This window comes from Vulpes lagopus, chromosome X (genome assembly GCF_018345385.1).
Source record: "Vulpes lagopus strain Blue_001 chromosome X, ASM1834538v1, whole genome shotgun sequence".
NCBI classification, from domain to species: Eukaryota; Metazoa; Chordata; class Mammalia; order Carnivora; family Canidae; genus Vulpes; species Vulpes lagopus.
Genome location: NC_054848.1, coordinates 35,440,550 through 35,459,411, shown reverse-complemented (window position 1 = coordinate 35,459,411; position 18,862 = coordinate 35,440,550). Strand labels below are relative to the sequence as shown.

Here is an 18,862-nt window from a genome sequence, read left to right as displayed (position 1 = left end):
TTTCCTTAGTTATGTCAGGAATTTGTGCGGCAACCTGAGTTAACTGGCATGGTATGTTTGATTTATTTCCACAATGGTCTGGAATCCTGCAGAGGTAGGCACTCAGGGACACTGTCTAGTTGGCATGCACCTAACTGGTTTGCAGTGTACCCTCACCACTTGCTGAGATCTTATTGCCACATTGGAGCTTCCACATGTTTTAGTTAATAAGCAATGTTGTGGACTGACAGGAAGAGGAGTTGTTATTTCTATTTTGGGGTCATTTAAATATTTGGTAAGAACAAGCCCATGACTAACTGAAACTCTGAAGTGGGTAATTTATTTCTGCTGCTCTTTTACCATCCTTTACTACTCTATCTACCTGGGAGGTCCATCTTGAGGACAGTGGGGGGCAATTATGAGCAACCAGTAGGTCTATGCTGAGGGCTTCTGGAGAGGTTTGCTTCTTCTTCTTCCTCCACTGCATCCTCCTAATCATTTGCTGAAGCTCTGGGTACTGGCCTCCTAAGGGGAACTTGAACCCAACTAGTTTTGTGAGTTGAGGGAGATGTTAAGATGTGTTAAGTGACTTAACTGTTAATGAGGGGTGTCTGCAGATTTGTGTGAAGAACAATAGCTCCACAACTCTGTGATCACTGCTAATCAAACTTTGAGAAACGAGACCAGTAATACCCCACTGGTGTCTTGCCCTAATGGATATTAAAACTCAGTATAAAGCTAGTGTAATCAAAAGAGTAGGGAGCTGGCACAAGAACAGACAAGTAGATCAGATCAGTGGAATGGAATACAGAAGAAAGAAATAGATTTTCTGGGAACTTAATACAGAGTACAATAAAGGTGGCATTCCAATAAGCCAGTGATGGCTTATTCAATAAATGTTAGAAGAATTGCTTATTATAGGGAAAATATAAAGTTAGATCCCTATTTCTTTAATTATAGATGGATTAAAGATGCAAAGGTAAAATACGCAAACATTCTAGAAATAAATCTAGGAGAATATTTATATGATATCAGATAGAAAGGCCTTCTTAAATAATCAAGAAACTCAGAAGACATAAAGGAAATGAAATAAATTTGATAATAGAGACAACATTTTCCAGGGATAAAAGATACCATAAACAATCAAAAGAAAAAGGCTGTGAGAAAATCATTGCAACAAATTTGCAGACAAAGGATTAATATCCATAATATTAAGTTAAACTATATGAAATTGCTGATGATCAACTGTCTATGACCAAAAAAAATGGTAATTTCAGATTTCAACCCAACACACAGGGCTCCTAGAATACATACATTTTAGGGCTTCTATATGTTGATTGGAAAAAGACACATAACTCAACGGAAAAAAAGGTGAGGATTCTAAGTTATAAAGAGGAAATTCATAGAAAAGAAAATGTAAATAGCAAATATATAAATATATAATTGTAAATAAGTAAATATATATGTTTATATATGAAAGTGAAAGTTAAAACAGGCAGAGGAAAGTGGCTTCTACCAAAGAAATAGAATAGGTGTTGGGGCACCTGGATGGCTCAGTTGGTTGAGCATCTGGCTCTTGATTTCAGCTCAGGTCATGATCTCAGGGTCATGGGATCAAGCCATACATTGGGTTCCCCACTCAGCAGGGATTCTGCTTGTGCTTTCCCCCTGTTTCTCCTCCCATGAGTGTGCTCTCTCTCTCATAAATAAATACATAAAATCTTAAAAAAAAAAAAAAGAACAGGCATTGGTGAGGATGTGGAGAAATCAGAACCCTCGTGCATTGTTGGCAGGAATGTAAATTTGTGCACTCACTCTGGAGGATGGTAGTTTCTTAAAATATTAAAAATAGAATTACATATGATCCAGCAATTCCACTTGTGGGGATATACCCAAAAGAAATGAAAGCAGGGTCTCAAAGAGATATTTGCACACCTATATGTATTCATAGCATCATTATTCAAAAGAGCCAAAAGATGGAAGCAGCTCAAGTGTCCCTCGAGAGATGAACAGATAAAATGTGGTAGATACATGCAATGAAATATTATTCAGCCTTAAAAAGGAGGGAAATTCTGACTCATTCTACAATATGGGTGAATCTTGAAGACATTATGCTAAGGGAAATAAGCCAGTCACTGAAAAAAATACAAATACTGCATGATTTTACCTACCTAAAGTACCTACAGTAGTCAAATTCATAGAGACAGAAAACAGAATGGTTGCCAGGGGCTGGTGGGAGGGAGTAATGGTGAGTAAATGTCTAATGGGGACAGAGTTTCAGTTTTGCAGGTGAAAATAGTTCTGGAGTTTGATTGTACAACAATGTACTGAATACTGCTGAACTGTACACTTAAAAATGCTTCTGGGACTCCTGGGTGGCACAGCGGTTGAGTGTCTGCCTTTGGCTCAGGGCATGATCCCAGGATCTGGGATCGAGTCCCGCATTGGGCTCCTGGCTGCTTCTCCCTCTGCCTATGTCTCTGCTTCTCTCTCTGTGTCTCTCATGAAAAAAAAAATAAATCCTTAAAAAAAATGCTCCAGATGGTAAATTTTCTGTTACATGTATTATTGTTACATATGTTATAGATATATTGTTACTATATGTGTATTTTACCACAGTTACAAATTTTAAACACACCAATAACAGAATACCATTGTTTACCCATCAGGCGAAATGTAGAACTAATTCTGACAATGATGTATGGAAATGTGTACTTCCTTTCATTCCTGGCTAGAAGGAGAACTGCTATAGCATATTAAAAAAGTAATTTAGAGGGATCTATTAAAATCAAAGATGCACATACTCTTTGATTCTTTGATTTTTGGAATTATAGCCTCCAGAAATAAATGTACCAATATGTAAGTACAGATGTGTAATGATGTTTTTTGCATTGGTCATAACTGGAAAGAATCCCCTCAAAGGACAAATGGTTGAATATTATGCAACTTCTTAAAACAGTAAGAGTGGGGTGCCTGGGTGGCTCAGTCGGTTAATTGTCCAACTCTTGATACCAGCTCAGGTCATGATCTCAGGGTTGTGGGATCGAGCCTCCCATCAGGCTCTGTTCTCAGCATTGAGTCTGCTTATCCCTCTCCCTCTGCTTCTCCCCCCACCCAGTTCTCTCTTTCAAATAAATAAATAAAATCTTTAAAATAAAATAGTAAGATCTACAAGGATTGACTCGATGAGATAAATATGAGACATTATTATTTTATTAATAATAATATGGTATATTATTGTAAAATAATAAGCAAGTTGTACAGAAAAGCATGGGGTATGATTCCACTTGGGAGAAAAAGCAAATTTAAAAATCCCTATAATCTGTTTATATGCTGTGATGGTTAGTTTTATGGGTCAATTTGGCTAGGCTATGGTGCCCTGTTGTTCAGTCAAACTCGTCTAGATCTTACTGTGAAGATATTTTTTAGATGTGATTAATATTTAAATTAGTAGACACTGAGTAAAGTAGATTATCCTCTATAATGTGGGCCTCATTCAATCAGCCAAAGGCCTTTAAGAGTGACATCCTCTGAAGAAAGAAGAATTCTCAAAATTGCAACATAGAGGGCAGCCCCAGTGGCTCAGAGGTTTAGCGCCGCCTTTGGCCCAGGGTATGATCCTGGAGACCCGGGATTGGGTCCCACATCGGGCTCCCAGCATGGAGCCTGCTTCTCTCTCTGCCTGTGTCTCTGCCTCTCTCTCTCTCTCTGTGTCTCTCATGAATGAATAAATAAAAATCTTCAAAAAAATTGCAACATAGAAACCCTGAGTTTCCAGACTGCCTGGGCTGCCCTGTGGAATTTGGACTTAGACTGCAACATCAACTTTTACCTTAATTTCCAGCCTGGCAAGAGATTTCAAACTTGCAGCCCCACAACTAGGTGAGCCAATTTCTTAAAATAAACTCTCTCTGTGTGTATGTATCTGATATATCTGATATATATATAGATTCATATATATATGTATGTATGCACATATATATATATGCAGATATACAGATATATCTTATTGGTTCTAGGTCTCTCAAGAACCCTAATACCTATGCATTTGTATATTTTTTGTAGGAGCATAAAGAATGGTGCGAAAGAATATAAACCAAACTTAACACTGGTAACCTCAGGGGGCGAGATTAAAGTGGGGAAGGTAAGATTTTTCATAAATGTCTTATGCTTTGTTTAACTGGTTACAAGGTACATGCAGCACCTATGCAAATACACCAAAGCAAAAGAGGAAGGAAGAAACCTCACAAGCCATGTTGATTATGTTACTATGTCAACATTATATTGGGTTAGGGGTCCTAAATTCTCATGTACCAGCAAAACATGTATTAAGCACCTATTGTGTGTCAAGGACTGAACAAGACTGGAAATGCAAATGTCAACAAACCATGATCTAAAAGGAGAGCTCTGGAACTTGCAAGAACTGGTACAATAAAAATGTCTGCATTTGTGAATTCTTTTACTGTACATTAAGCAACTTAAATCTTCTTTGCTCTAACTGGTCTCTGAAACTGTCATCCAGCATCACAGGTGGTCCTGAGAGGGCCACCTGGGAACTGTGCCAATGTACATACAGAAATGACTAGAATGACAGTGGTACAGGGTATGCTTTGAAGGAAGTTAGTTGTGTTTCTCCTAGTTAAGTGAGCACAGTTTTATCGCTCAGATGGAAGGATTAAGGTTGGGGAGTTTCCTCATCTGAGAAAAAACTCTGATGAGTTTTCTATTTGAGGCTCTCTTTTGAATTCATTTCCTAATGTGGACGCTTCAGAGGGAGATTAGAAAAGCATCTGAAGCCAGCCATAGAGTGCATCCCAAGTGTGGGACTAGACTAGAATGCAGCCCTGTGATGCCTGGCTGTAAAGGTTTGTTGGTGCATGTTAGGTCTAGGTTAGTAAGATCAGCCCTCAGGAGGATGTGATTATTTCCTGCTGCATGGTAATATTTTAGAATCACTGGAGAATTTTGAAAAAGAAAATTCTCAGGCCCCTTCCCTGGAGATTCTCATTCAGTATGTCCTCTCTCCTTACCTCCCTCATGAGAATTCACCTCTCAGATCTTTGACTTTAGAAGTATAACTGCCCAGGGGCCCCAAGCTGCAGCCTCAGAAATCTGTCAGCATGTTGGTGCTCAGACCACGCTTCTCATAGGCTGCTCCACCACCAGCGACTGAATGGAGCAGGTGTACGAAGGCAGGCCTGTTCCTGAGCGACATGGGGCTCCTTTGACAGGAACTTGGGCTCAAGGGCTCCCCTTCACTCGCATTCAACCTTCCTTATGCTGAAGTGCAGTCTAAGATGCTTCCATCGGAACTTCCTTCCTTCCCCTCTTCTCGTTCCTCCTTCCCAAGTCTAGCCTGCTAGGCTTCCCAGTCTTTTCTATCTCCTGCCTGAATTTTTTTCTTTTCCTTCCAAATTTCTATTTCAATTCTAGTTAGTGAACACAGTGCAATATTGGTTTCAGGATTATAATTCAGCGGTTCATCACTTACATACAAACACCCAGTGCTCCTCACAACAGTGCCCTCCTTGATTGCCTGTCTGCCATCTAGCCCAAACCCCCACCTACCTCCCTCCATCAACCCTCAGTTTGTTCTCTATTGTTAAGAGTCTCTTATTTAAAAAAAAAAGTCTCTGATGGTTTGCTTCCCCTCCCCTATTTTTTTCCCCTTCCCATATGTTCATCTGTTTCTGCTTAGTTTCTCTCACAGGTATTTTCTTTAATAAATTTCTTGTATGTTTGAGCCCATCTTTGTGCCTGCTGCTCTATAGATCAAAACTATTAAGGGTCCTTCTCTTTCTTCCTCCCTCCCTCTCTTGCTTCCTTCCTTTTGTACTCGGGGCCAGCCACACTGGAGGTGCATCGCTTAATACTCTATGTCCCTGTTCTCAAGGTTCATACAGCCTATTAAAAGAGATAGCCCCAAATAAATACCTGTAACATGGTTGAGAAAAGGGTGATAATGGGGATATGCACAAGGCATTAGCAGGAGTCCAGAGATGTGGTATCTAACCCAACATGCTGCTAAAATGGAGAGAACCATTGCATAAGAGTTGCAGGAAAAGGGGGCAGAACAGAGGAAGGGGTAAAAAGACATCCCTGGTACCTGCTACCCTGAGGGTCTGACCCTTATCCTAGGGCCAGTGTTTCCTGAATGTTAGTCTGGGCCAGGCTCCATGAGAATCAAGTGGCACCGGATACAGATAACAGCCAGAGGAGAATTTGTATTTTTTTCCTTTCCTTTTGCATTAAAAGTTTTCCCTTCAAGCTCTAGAGAGGGCTAGAAAATCCTCTAAAAGAGTTTTGTTCCCCCTCATTTTCTGAAGAATTCCTCGACTAGTCTCCCTTCTATACAGTATAGTGCTACTAGACCCCATTGCTCTGGGAGAAGTTTTTGTTGTTGTTTGTTTTGGTTTTTAATGGTTAAATAGGCTTTTATTTTTCAGGTGAGGCCAAACAAGAAAGGCCCTGTTCATGTTCTTTCCTGTGAGAACTGAGCTGTGGGCCTTCCATTGTCCCTCTAAGGGGTCTGGAATACTTGGGACCATCTTATCCTCAAATAACTGCAACCAAAGGGCTTATTCAAGCATCCAGGATGGCAGGAGAATTAGAGGGCTCAGTACCCCCCTCTTCCCTACCTTGCATCTAGATATTTCAAGAAAAGAGCTTCCCTCGAACGTGCCTGGCTTTCCAGATCCTCCTCACTCCAGAATTCAGATCTCTAACATCCTGATCTTGTGAGGCCTGACCCTAGAACAGGTCTCATCCTGCCACAATGGGGGTGAGAGTGGAGTGAAGCATCTGGTGGGCTTGGATGGACAAGGGCCATGATAGACCTTAGTCTCAAGGGCCCTGGCCTAAGATGAAGAATGTGTAGTCTCTCTGTTGGTGAAGCCACCAACAGAAGTGGTGGGGAGCTGTATTGGCAGGGGATGGACTTCAGATGAGGCAAAATGAGCCTGAGGATCTGTGTGATTGTGGAAGAGCTCTCAGGGAGGCAGTTGAGTAGAGGAGTCTGGGACCCAGAGGAGTGGCCTGGTCTGGATATGTGCATTAGGGAGAAAAGTGACCACCAGGTGACACAGTAAAAGATGGCCCTGGAAAAGGATGTAGAGTAAGGAAAGGAACCGCAGCATTTAAAGTGCAGGCAGAGATAGAAGAGACTTGTTTCACACCTCAACACACATACAGACTGAAAGTGAAGGGATAGAAAAAGATATTTCATGCACATGGAAGTAAGCAAAAGCTCGGGTAGCAATACTTGTATCAGACAAAATAGATTCTAAACTAAAGACTGTAGTAAGAGACAGAGAAGGGTATTACATTATGATAAAGGGATCATCCAAAAGGAAGATATAACAATTGTAAATATCTATGCACCCAACAGAGGAGCACCTGAGTATAGGTCATCCAGACAGAAAATCAATAAGGAAACAGTGGCTTTTAGTGACACTTTAGACCAGATGGATATATAACAAGTCCTTATTTTGTGGATTGACCATGCTCCCCTCCCAATACCTTGCATTACACAGAGCTGGTCTCTATGGAAGAAGTAGAAACCAGTTTTTCCAGGGGCTGAGGAACAGCACCAGAAGCAAAAAGATAAGAGTGCTGTCCTTCTTCAGGTCTGGTTCCCAGAAGCAGACCCTGAGACCGTTCTCGTACAAGAATTTATGAAGAGGGTGCCTGGGTGGCTTAGTCAGTTAAGTGTGACTTCAGCTCAGGTCATGATCCCAGGGTCCTGGAATCAAGCCCCATGCGGGGCTCCCTGCTCAGGGGGGGGGGGGGATCTTGCTCCTCCCTCTCCCTCTGCTGCTCCCCCTGCTTGTCCTCTCTCACTTTTTCTCTTTCAAATAAATTAATAAAATATAATCTTAAAAAATTTATTAAGGAAGTGCTCCCAAGAGAAACTGGTAAAGGAGTAGGAAATGCCAAAGAGATAATGGGGGAGAAGCCAGCCTCAACCTAAACACACAGGGGAGTCTGGAATGTATGGTGGGTTCTCATCCTCTCTATAAAGTCACCATGAACACTGAGTTAGCAAATACTGCTGAATCCTTACCCCTAGGGGAAATATAACGTATAGGTTCCTGTGAGTCTCTGGTCCCATTCTGGCAACTGATCAATGCCAACATTGTTTTTATGTATTTAAAGACCTTATTAAATGTATGCCATTGATTCATTAACACTGAACTCCAAGCACTGTAATTCATGCCTGAACAAAAAGCTTCTCTAACACATGTGTTTTCTCCATAAGGCACATCACGGCCTTCTTGTGCATGGGGATAGTAGACAGCACTTCAGCATTATGTTTAGGGGTCATTTTAAACAGCGAAATCACCAACAAAAGCACAAAAGTGAAAGAAACATGAAGCATTAAATAGACTGCGAAAAGGACACCTGTTTATAGTATGAAGAGCTGAAACAAGGGGCAGGGTGTTGCCTCATTCTGTGCACATCCACCAATGATTGCAAAACCACCACACACACACATACACACATGCATTTTGGGGTTACACATAAATTTTAGTGCATAGGAAAATTTGCAAATAGGGGTTCTATCAATAATTAGGATCAACTATAAATACTACTCTGAGTTTATCCCTCCTCTGGACTATTATCCTGACCATCATCCATCGGGCACTAGCTAAGCCTATGGGGGAGTGGGTGGAGAAGGCAGGAGTAAAGCCCCAGGCACTTCTGGCTTTCTGCACCCACATCTGGGCAAAATGGCTCTAGTAGCAAAGACTGCAGATGGGCTCACAGACAGGGTAAGAGATCCAAAGGCATCTGGGAAGAGTAGAGAGTTTCCATAGCACATTCTGTGGTTTAAGTCACAGGAACATCATTGATGGGCAGAGATAATCCCCATGGAAGAACAGGAAATCTATACTGTTGACTGGGTTTTATACCAGGTCTGGGATAGCAAGTGACCCTGGACCAGGCTGTATTGGTTGCCATGACTAGCACATTGCTTGTTTCCTTGGATATAATCTCTGTTATGACAGAAGGGACCGTTTTGTTCCCATTGACTTTGCCAAGGTATTGCCAGTACCTGATATTCAATAAATATTTGAGGAAGGAATAAAGACAGCAAATGTCACCCATAATCCCACCACCCAAATGGAGCTGTATTCATCACTGGGGCTTTCCTTTGGACAAGGGTAGGGCTAGAAGCCCTGCCTACAAACTTCATCTGGCTTAAGGTAAAGAGTTCATTTCAAGGGTTGTGAAGGGGCCAATGACTCTGGAAGGAATCCAAATTTCCTTTTTCTTTTTTTTAAGGATTTTATTTATTTATTTATTTAAGAGAGAGAGAGAGAGAGAGAGAGAGAGAGAGAGAGAAGCAATGGGGAGGGCAGAGGGAGAGAGAGAGAGAGAAGCAGACTTCCTGTTAAGCAGGAAGCCTGATGCAGGACTTGATCCCAGGACCTGGAGAATATGATCTGAACTGAAGGCAGATGCTTAACCAACTAAGCCATCCAGGTGCCCCAGGAACCCCATTTCTTATGCACTGGTCACCCCTATCATGATCAGGGGACTCTAAGCAGATAATTGGGTAGTAAAAAAAAATTGTTTCTTCTTTTTATAAACATGGATTTACAACTTTACTAAGCGTGATTGTTTGTATATGTATGACTTGATCCAGTAGTGTTATACAATGAATTCTGTTCCCCCTCAAATTCATATGTTGAAGTCCTAATCTTAGTATCTGAAAATGTAACCTTATTTGGAAATAGTCTTTAAAGAAGTAATTACATTAAAATGAGTTCATTTGGGGCAGCCCAGGTGGCTCAGTGATTTAGTGCCGCCTTCGGCCCACGGCGTGATCCTGGAGACTGGGGATCGAGTCCCACATCAGGCTCCCTGCAAGGAGCCTGCTTCTCCCTTTGCCTATGTCTCTGCCTCTCTCTCTCTCTCTCTCTCTCTGTGTGTCTCATGAATAAATAAATAAATTTTTTAATAAATACATAAAAGGAAATTTAGACATAGACAGGTACAGAAGGAAGACGATGTGAAGAGACACAGGACAAGATGGCCATGTACAATCAAGGAGAGAGGCGGCAAGGCATCCTCTGCCTTAGTTGTCAGAAGGAACCAACTCTGCCAATACCTTGATCTCAAACTTTCAGCCTCTGAGAACTATGAGAAAATAAATTGCTGTTGTTTAAGCCAAAAATAAAAATAAAGTGCCAGCAGAGAAAGAGAAGTCCTTGGCCACCAAGAAAGAATGGTTCATGACATATTAAAAGAAAAAAAAAAGTAAATATCATCAAAACAACTAAACTAACATTGAATCCTTATTCTGTGGCAGGCATTATTCTAAATTCTTTATATGCAACAATTCATTTATCATAGAATTCCTCTGTGTAACCTATACTAGATGTTGTGGGTGCTTAACCCCTCTGACCCCAGGACCTACCATTTCAGTGTGCTCCAACTGCCCATATCTGCCAAGGGTTTTGCCCACAGTATGGCAGCCTGAAAGTGCCAAGGGTTTTGACAGTTCCATGAGCAACCCTCAACCAAAGACTATGGCTTGTTCATGTATAAATACCCCAACCCCCTCACTCCCAATGTGAGAAGACTCTGAGGGTCATGCATTACACTCTTTCCCAGAGTTCCACAGAATTAGGCCCCAGTGGTCCACAATTGTCTCTTTACGGATAATCCACCCTTTAATGACTTACCTTCATGGACTAACTTCCCTACTCCCCTACCTATGTTTTCCTTTACCTCCCAAATAAACTAGTTGCTCCTTTTCTTTTTTTTTAAGATTTTGTTTATTTATTTGAGAGAGAAATAGTGAGAGAGAGCATGAGCCTGGGGAGGGAGTAGGGAGAAGGAGAAGCAGACTACCCCCTGAACAGAGAGCCCAACATGGGGGCTGGATCCCAGGAACCTGTGATCACGACCTGATCCAAAGGCAGACACTTAACAGACTATGCCACCCAGGTGTCCCAAACTACTTGCTCTTAAACCCTTGACTCACAGGCAGCTTCTAGAGGAATCCAAACTAAGATATAAAAGAAGAACATAGAATATCTGAGAACTAATGTGTAGAAGAATATAAACATGCAAATGTAACTGAAAAATAATCACTAATATGTAGTGGTTGTTAATCATCAACTCTCCAGGCTTGACAAGAATGTATATTTAAACTGACATTAAATTTTTTAAGAGGCAAAACTCTTCCAGGAACATAAACACCACTCAGAGATTTCTTACCCTTACCAGGCATCAAAGCCTTTTTCCTCCTTTATTCTAAAAGGAAAAAAAAAACACCCCTCCAAATGTCTACCCAAAATTATTAGCTTAAAAATAGCCCAACTTTGCTTTTCTAAATCCTCTGTACTTAAAATTAGATACATCTATTACCTGATTTTAGACGGATCCTAACTCCTTCCATTCACAAATCTGAGCCCACTAGAAAATAAGATTTTATAAATCATGTTTTAAGAGACCATAAGAAAGTAAAAAATATATTAAAATGGTCTCTCCACACACACTCTCTCAACTTACTAAGTTGCTTTTCTAAATACTGGAGAGTAAAAATCTTACCAATATGTTCTATGTTTTGAGTTGATTATGCTAGTCAAAGTTTAACGAAATTTTTTCCATGTTGTAATTTTTTAAATGTGTCAGAAAATGCCACAAATCAACAAAAACAGTATTAAGTGAAAGGTCTTGTACTGTATTTGGAAAACTATGACATTATTGTAGGATAAGATTGGGGGGAAAATTAATGAAATGACTAATTGAAGTTTTTGTTAGTCCCTGATTATTTCCATCAGTGGCCATTAATTTGTTTAAGGGGCTTTTATGACTCATAGTTATGATAAAATTTTATAAGTCTTCCATTTTGTACAAGGGAGCCTAGTTCAGTCAACATTTCCAATTACCAGCCACATTAAACAAATAAATACTCTTGGGAATATATAAACAGAAACATAAATTAAATATTTGCTTGTGGACTCCACTTGATTAGGATAAAATGCACAGTCCTAGGGCGCCTGGATGGCTCAGTCAGTTAGGCATCCAACTCTTGATCTAACCTCAGGTCCTGATCTCAGTGTTGTGAGTTCAAGCCCTGCGTTGGGCTCTATGCTGGGTGTGGAGTCTACTTTAAAAAAATGTACAGTCCAAAATATTTGGGACAATTTACTATTTAACTGATAAGTGTTGCTAATAAAGCTGCTCCTAGTGTCCTGCATGAAGATGTATACATTAAGAAGCTGTTTTTAAGCCCACAAGATAGTCTCTATATGTTGAGGTCTATAAAAGCCTTTTACATGGAGAAAAATTCTTGCTATTGTGTTTGAATCATTCTTATGATATACAAACAAAAACATCACTGAACTTATTTGAGGCCTGTTTATTTTTCTTTTTCTTTTAAAGAATTTATTTATTCGTGAGAGATACACAGAGATAGAGGCAGAGACACAGGCAGAGGGAGAAGCAGGCTCCATGCAGGGAGCCCAATGCAGGACCTAAACCTGGGACTCCAGGATCATGCCCTGAGCCAAAGGCAGATGCTCAACTGCTGAGCCACCCAGGTGTCCCTTGAGGCCTGTTTAATACTATAACTTTGGGCTTTTATTTTCCTTTCATTCAGTACAACAAACTTTAGTGTTTAAATTTCTACTTTTGTAGATTGTCCCTGATAAACTTTTTTCATATGGTTTTAAAGGTTCTTTCTTTCTTTCTTTTTTCTTTCTTTCTTTCTTTCTTTCTTTCTTTCTTTCTTTCTTTCTTCTTTCTTTCTTTCATGTTTAATAACTTAGAGATTTATTCATTTATTTTGGAGATAAAGAGAGTGCATAGTGGGGGAGGAACAGAGGGAGAAGGAAAGAGAATCTCAAGCAGACTCCTTGCTGAGTATGGAACCAGATGCAGGGGTCGATATCATGACCTGAGCTGAAATCAAGAGTTGGACACTCAATCTACTAAGCCACCCAGGCACCCCTCAAAGGCCCTTTTTATATGCTTTGGCTTATAGATACCATATTTTCATAAAAAGAATTAGATAAAATGCATTAAAGTATAATAACAACAATTACAAAAGCAACAACAACAAAAAAAACACAAAAAAACCCACAAAAAAAAAAAACAAAAGCAACAACAAAAGCTAACATTTGTTTGATGCTTATTATATGCCAGATATTGTTTATATATGCTATCTCATTTTAGCCTTGTAACAACTTTATGAGGTAAGTATTATTATTATTATTATCCCTATTTTAGAGACCAGAAAATAGAGAGCTGAAGAACTTGCCCAAGGTCAAATCATTGGGAGTGGCAGAGTGGGATTCCACCCTGGCATCCTAGACAAGCCCTTGCTGCCAGCTTGCAGTCAGCCATAGCTGAGGCAGCACAAATCAACTGCCTTAAGTCACAACAAATATGAGACATCAAACCTAGGTTTGTGCCTATACTTGTCAAGAGATGTTCTTAACAAACTTTCCAAATGATCTTACTTGTGCTGCCTTTGAAGCTAACTTCATGTCAAAGGGATTAATCACACTAGGAACTAAGTCTAGGGGCAGGGGTCATTTAGTTTTACCAAATTCTGAGGATGCTAGAGGTTGGCTGAAGGGATTCGGGGAAGGATCTGACCATATAATAATTTTTTTAGCTTCCTTTAAAATTTTTTTAACTGAAGTATATAGTTGGCCTACAATATTATATTAGTTTCAGATGTACAACATGGTGGCTTGACAATTATATACATTACAATAAGTTTAGTTATCATCTGTTACTATACAAAGTTGTTACAATATTATTGATTAAATCCCTAGGCTGTACTTTTCATCCCCATGACTTATTTATAACTAGAAGTTTGTACCTTTTAGTTCCCTGCACCTATTTTACCAATTCCCCATCCCTCTCCCCTCTGACAACCAGTAGTTTGTTCTCTGTATTTATGAGTCTGTTTGGGTTTTTTTGTGTGCTTGTTTTGTTTTCTAGATTCCCACATAAGTGAAATCATATGGTATTTGTCTTTCTCTGACTTATTTTGCTAATATGTTATGGACCCTCTAGGTCCATCCATGTTGTTGCAAATGGCAAGATCTCATCCTTTTTCATGGCTGAGTAAAATTTGTGTGTGTACTACATCTTAATCCATTCACCTATCAATGGACACTGAGGTTGCTTCCACATCTTGGCTATTGTAAATAATGCTGCAATAAATATATAAGCATGTATTTTTTTCAAATTATTGTTTTCATTTTCTTTCGATAAATATCAAGAAGTGGAATTGCTAAATCATAAGGTAGCTCTATTTTTAATTTTGGGGGGAAACCTCTATACTATTTTCCACAGTGGCTCCACTAATTTACATCCCCACCAAGAGTCCCTGTAATAATTTATTGACCCCAGTCTTGCCTGATCCTTCTAGTCCTATCTTCTCCTACAGCCTTCAGTTACCTCTGTAGTAAGCTAAATAATGTTCCCTAAAGGTGTCAGGTCCTAATGCCTGGAACTTGTGAATGTTACTTTGTTTTGAAAAAGGGTCTTTACAGATGTGATTAAGTTAAGGATTTTTAAAAAAGATTTTATTTATTTATTCATGAGACACACTGAGAGAGAGAGAGAGAAAGAGAGAGAGAGAGAGACAGAGACACAGGCAGAGAGAGAAGCAGGCTCCATGCAGGGAGCCCGATGTGGGACTCCATCCCGGGACTCCAGGATCAGGACCTGAGCCGAAGGGAGGTGCTCAACTGCTGAGCCACCCAGGCGTCCTGAACTAAGGATTTTGAGATGAAGAGATTATCTTATATTTTCCAGGTGGGCGCTAAATGCAATCACATTTATCCTTATAAAAGGGAAGGCAGAGGGATATTATACATATAGAGAAGGTAATGTGAAGACAGAGGCAGAAATTGTAGTGACGTGGCCACAAGCCAAGGAAGGAATGCTAGCAGCCACAGATGCTGGAAGAGACAAGGGATGGGTTTTCCCCTAGGGCCTTTGGAGGGAGCACGGCCCTGCCCACATCTTGATTTTGGCCCACTGATACCAATTTCAGAACCACTGGCCTCCAAAACTGTGAGAGAATAAATGTGTGTTGTTTTAAGGTATCAAGTTTGTGGTCCTTTTAAAAAAGATTTTATTTATTTGAGAGAGAGAAAGCAAGCAGGGGGAGGGGCGGAGAGAGAGAAGTGGACTCTGCTGAGCATGGAGTGTGTTGCAGGACTCAATCTCATGACCCTGAGATCATGACTTGAGCAGAAATTGTCGGACACTCAACCGACTGAGCCATGCAGGTGCCCCAATTTGTGGTCATTTGTTACAACAGTCACAAGAAACTAATATAACGAATAATCCTCACTCAGATCTTATGTTTCAGCTTTGAAAAGACACTAAAGTCCCATCTTACTGTGTGGTTTTATCAGGTGAATGGGCATCTGAACTGCGATTCAGGATTTTCCTCAGTGACTGACATCAGCACAGAACATCACTGGTGTCGTGTGTGTCAGGAGGCACTTCGTAAGCCACGTGTTCCTTTTTAGTTCTTGCCTGCTGCTGTTGCTGCTGCCTTGGGCTACCTCACCTGCACAACCATCCTATGACCTTGGAAGAAAAGAGTCATCGTGTCCTACTGGATGAGAAATGTCTTATTTCAAATGTCATGGAGGCAGTGTGTAGAGAGGTCAACTATGTGGAACTAGAACCCTGTGTATGTTCTGCCTTAGGCTCATTTAACAAATGAACATTTTTTCCATGCCTTTTGGCTGCCTGGCGCCTCTGCACAGCCTCCCTATGTTGGGATGATTTTGCACATTTTGTCTCCCAAGGCAGAAGGCAAAAACTTGCTTTCTCAGACATACTTGCAGCTATGGTGTGGGTATGCAATGATACTCCCAGGAGAGAGTTTCCTTTGGAAGAGAGTGCAAGCAGAGGGATGGCACAGAATCCATTCTAGTGAGGGTGGCAGAGCCTGAAGAAGAGACTTCCAGTCTTCAGGATAGCAGCGGCAGGGATCCTAGTGGGAGCATCCTATGCCCAGCATCAGTCATGTAAGCTGCAATACTCATGCCCAGCAGTGGAAGCAGTCTGATGATAGCACAGTTCAGGTGTACAAACCTGATTCTCTCACTATTCTAGAGATTCTGTGAGCCTGGTTACTATCCCTCAATATGTTCCTTTTCGTTTAATTAATCAGGATGGGGGTCATTTGCAACAAAGAGCTTGCCTGATGCATCCGCCTTGTGGTTGTGTATTACTATCTCGCTGTGTGGTCGCTTTAGGCAGAAGACAGGCCTATGAGGCTGTGGGACTTGGTTTTCCCGATACCTACTTCTTTTTTTTTAAGATTTTATTTATTTATTCATGAGAGACAGAGAGAGAGAGAGAGAGAGAGAGAGAGAGAGAGGCAGAGACACAGGCAGAGGAAGAAGCAGGCTCCATGCAGGGAGCCTGACGTGGGACTCAATCCCGGGGCTTCCAGGATCATGCCCTGGGCTGAAGGCAGCACTAAACTGCTGAGCCACCTGGGCTGCCCCCGATACCTACTTCTTGTAACCCAGCCTTCTATAGCGTATCAGGAGATAAATGGTAGCTTAAGACAGACAGGCAATTGGGATTTTGATATCCTGAGCAGACCAGTTCTTAGAGTCGGTGGGTTTCAGTAATGAGCACAGAAGGGCATGTCAGCTCTTACGTTCATTTGGCCCATCCAAATGCACTGTGGAAAATGAGAGCCTCGACCTATTCCACAGCCCACTCAAAGGTGGCAGGACTTCTCCAAACATGTTATAGCATGGCACCAGGGACACGAATCTCTTCAGCTGGACTGATTTCCCAGTACACACAATTTATGTCACATGATGTCTGACACCATACCCTAGTCGTTTCCTGGGTACCTAACAAGACAGAAGTTCTCAAGAGTGGAACCCTATTTCTTCCTTCTTTTGGCTCTTTGTGGTGCCTGGCTCAGAGGTGAACACACAGGCTTCATGCAGTATGTGCTGCTGGCTTAAGAGCATGAGGGGCAGAGAAGCAGCCTTGACTTCAATCCTCTCAGTTCACTGTCACATGCTGAAGAAAGAGAAAGTGATGGTTGGTGAGCACAAGTTTCTTGCTGTTTCTGTATTCTCCAATGGAGTGGTGATGTTTTCTTGAGACCTCAGACCTCCTTTCACCCTCATTGCCATGAAGAGCTGAATATACCATTGGCTGAAAAAGCTGTTGTGTGAGGGGCCAACTTTTCATTGACAATCTATTCACAACAAGTTGTTACAATAAAAAATAGACTTAAAGTGTGTATCGGGGTTTATTCTCATGATCAACAATTTTGCACTTGTCATTTGTGTTTAGAATTCTGCAGAGTTCAAACAGATGGATTCACAGGAATTGCTGGCTTTTCAGTGCCACCTGTGATTTGCTAGTTCCTTGCCTTCCTCTCACGATAGTCATTTCATTACGCAATTTGTAGAATAAATATAGTTGGAATTCCATAATTATATACAGCTTCAACTATATATGATAAAATGGTATCTTCGTGCAGATTTGAAAATAGGACACTTTTTCAATTTATTTCACCAGGCTGGAGCTCATCTTCCACCTCTCTAACAAAAGGAAAGTTAAATGCTTATTCCTATGAGAGAGTGTTTTTGGTTTCACATGCTAGGAATTGTGTTAGCTTAAGCCCTGCATCACCTGGCCTGTAGTGTGACAGTTCATTGCAAAGAGGTCTGGGTGTAATTTTTATTTTCTCCGCCCACCCCCACCCCCACCAACCCTGCCCCATCCTGAGCGATTATATTTTTTTGTAGATAGTGGCTTCCATGATAAAGCAATATATCATCCCACCAGAGAGGCTCTGGATTTACTTCTTTATTAGCTGGTGAGCCAAGAACATTATAAAGCACGGGGTGAATATAATAAGAGCTGCATGTGGGACTGTTAACCTGGCAGGTCCTCACACAAATGCAGTGAATTTTTATTCCTGGCATCCACAGAGAATAACATGACCCTTTAACTCCATTTGGTTAAGATATTTACTTCGCTGCCCTGTCTTCAGCCACCATTGATCTTTCAGAATAGTGACTTTCAAGTTTTTTTGAGCTCAATCCACAATAATACATTTTATATCACACACACATTTTATATCATACATAAAACCAAACCATTTAACAAAATCATAGTCTCACTACTTGTGATAAACACTGATAATTTCCACTCTGTTCTAAATAATAAAAGAATTGACCGATATTCACTGAATTGATCAAGACTCTAATGAGTCTCAAACCACAGTCCAAAACATAGTCCAAAAAACATAGTCCAAAAAGCAGTCTTAGAATCTATTCCTCAGACAGCCAAATAACAAATCAGAAGGATCTTCATTTCCCTGACTCTATTTTGCTATTTCTTCTGGGACTTACTTCCATATTTCTAAATAACATGAATATATTCTTATTTCATTTTTCTTTTGCTTTTACATATGATCTATTTTCTTCTTATGGAAAATGAGGATTTAGCTCCCTTTCATGCACCTTCTTCAAATATTCACATATTTACTCTCCTCATTTCCCAATATATCATGGGTTTTTTATTAGGTCAACATTCATCATTTATATTATCATGGTTATATGCATGGGTCAGTGTCCCAGCAAGAAATAGATGACACACTCAAATCCAGTAATTTGAGAATAATTTAATAAGGGACCAACTGTAAAAAGTGTGGGCAAGGTATAGGAAAACTACTGGAGATAGGGCTGCTAGAACTGTGGGGGCTCCATTACCACTCCTAAACTCCAAAGAACCTGGAGATCTAAAAGTGTATAGTGAGAGCTGCCTGATAGCAACTGGACCATTGTCAGGGCATGTAGCCAGCCTGACATGACCATGATAGGAAGACAGAGAGAAAACCATGTAC

The 18,862-nt window shown here is 40.7% G+C and overlaps 1 protein-coding gene and 1 long non-coding RNA gene across 2 annotated transcripts in view; one reads left to right on the top strand and one right to left on the bottom strand.

The window, feature by feature from the left end:
* Positions 1-18,862, bottom strand: part of USP9X (ubiquitin specific peptidase 9 X-linked) — a 487,376-nt gene that overhangs the window by 351,827 nt on the left and 116,687 nt on the right. The window lies entirely within an intron of this gene.
* On the top strand, positions 3,151-16,308 carry LOC121482857. Its single transcript, XR_005985644.1, has 3 exons — positions 3,151-3,861; positions 4,045-4,123; positions 15,378-16,308. It is a non-coding gene; the product is annotated as an uncharacterized LOC121482857 (long non-coding RNA).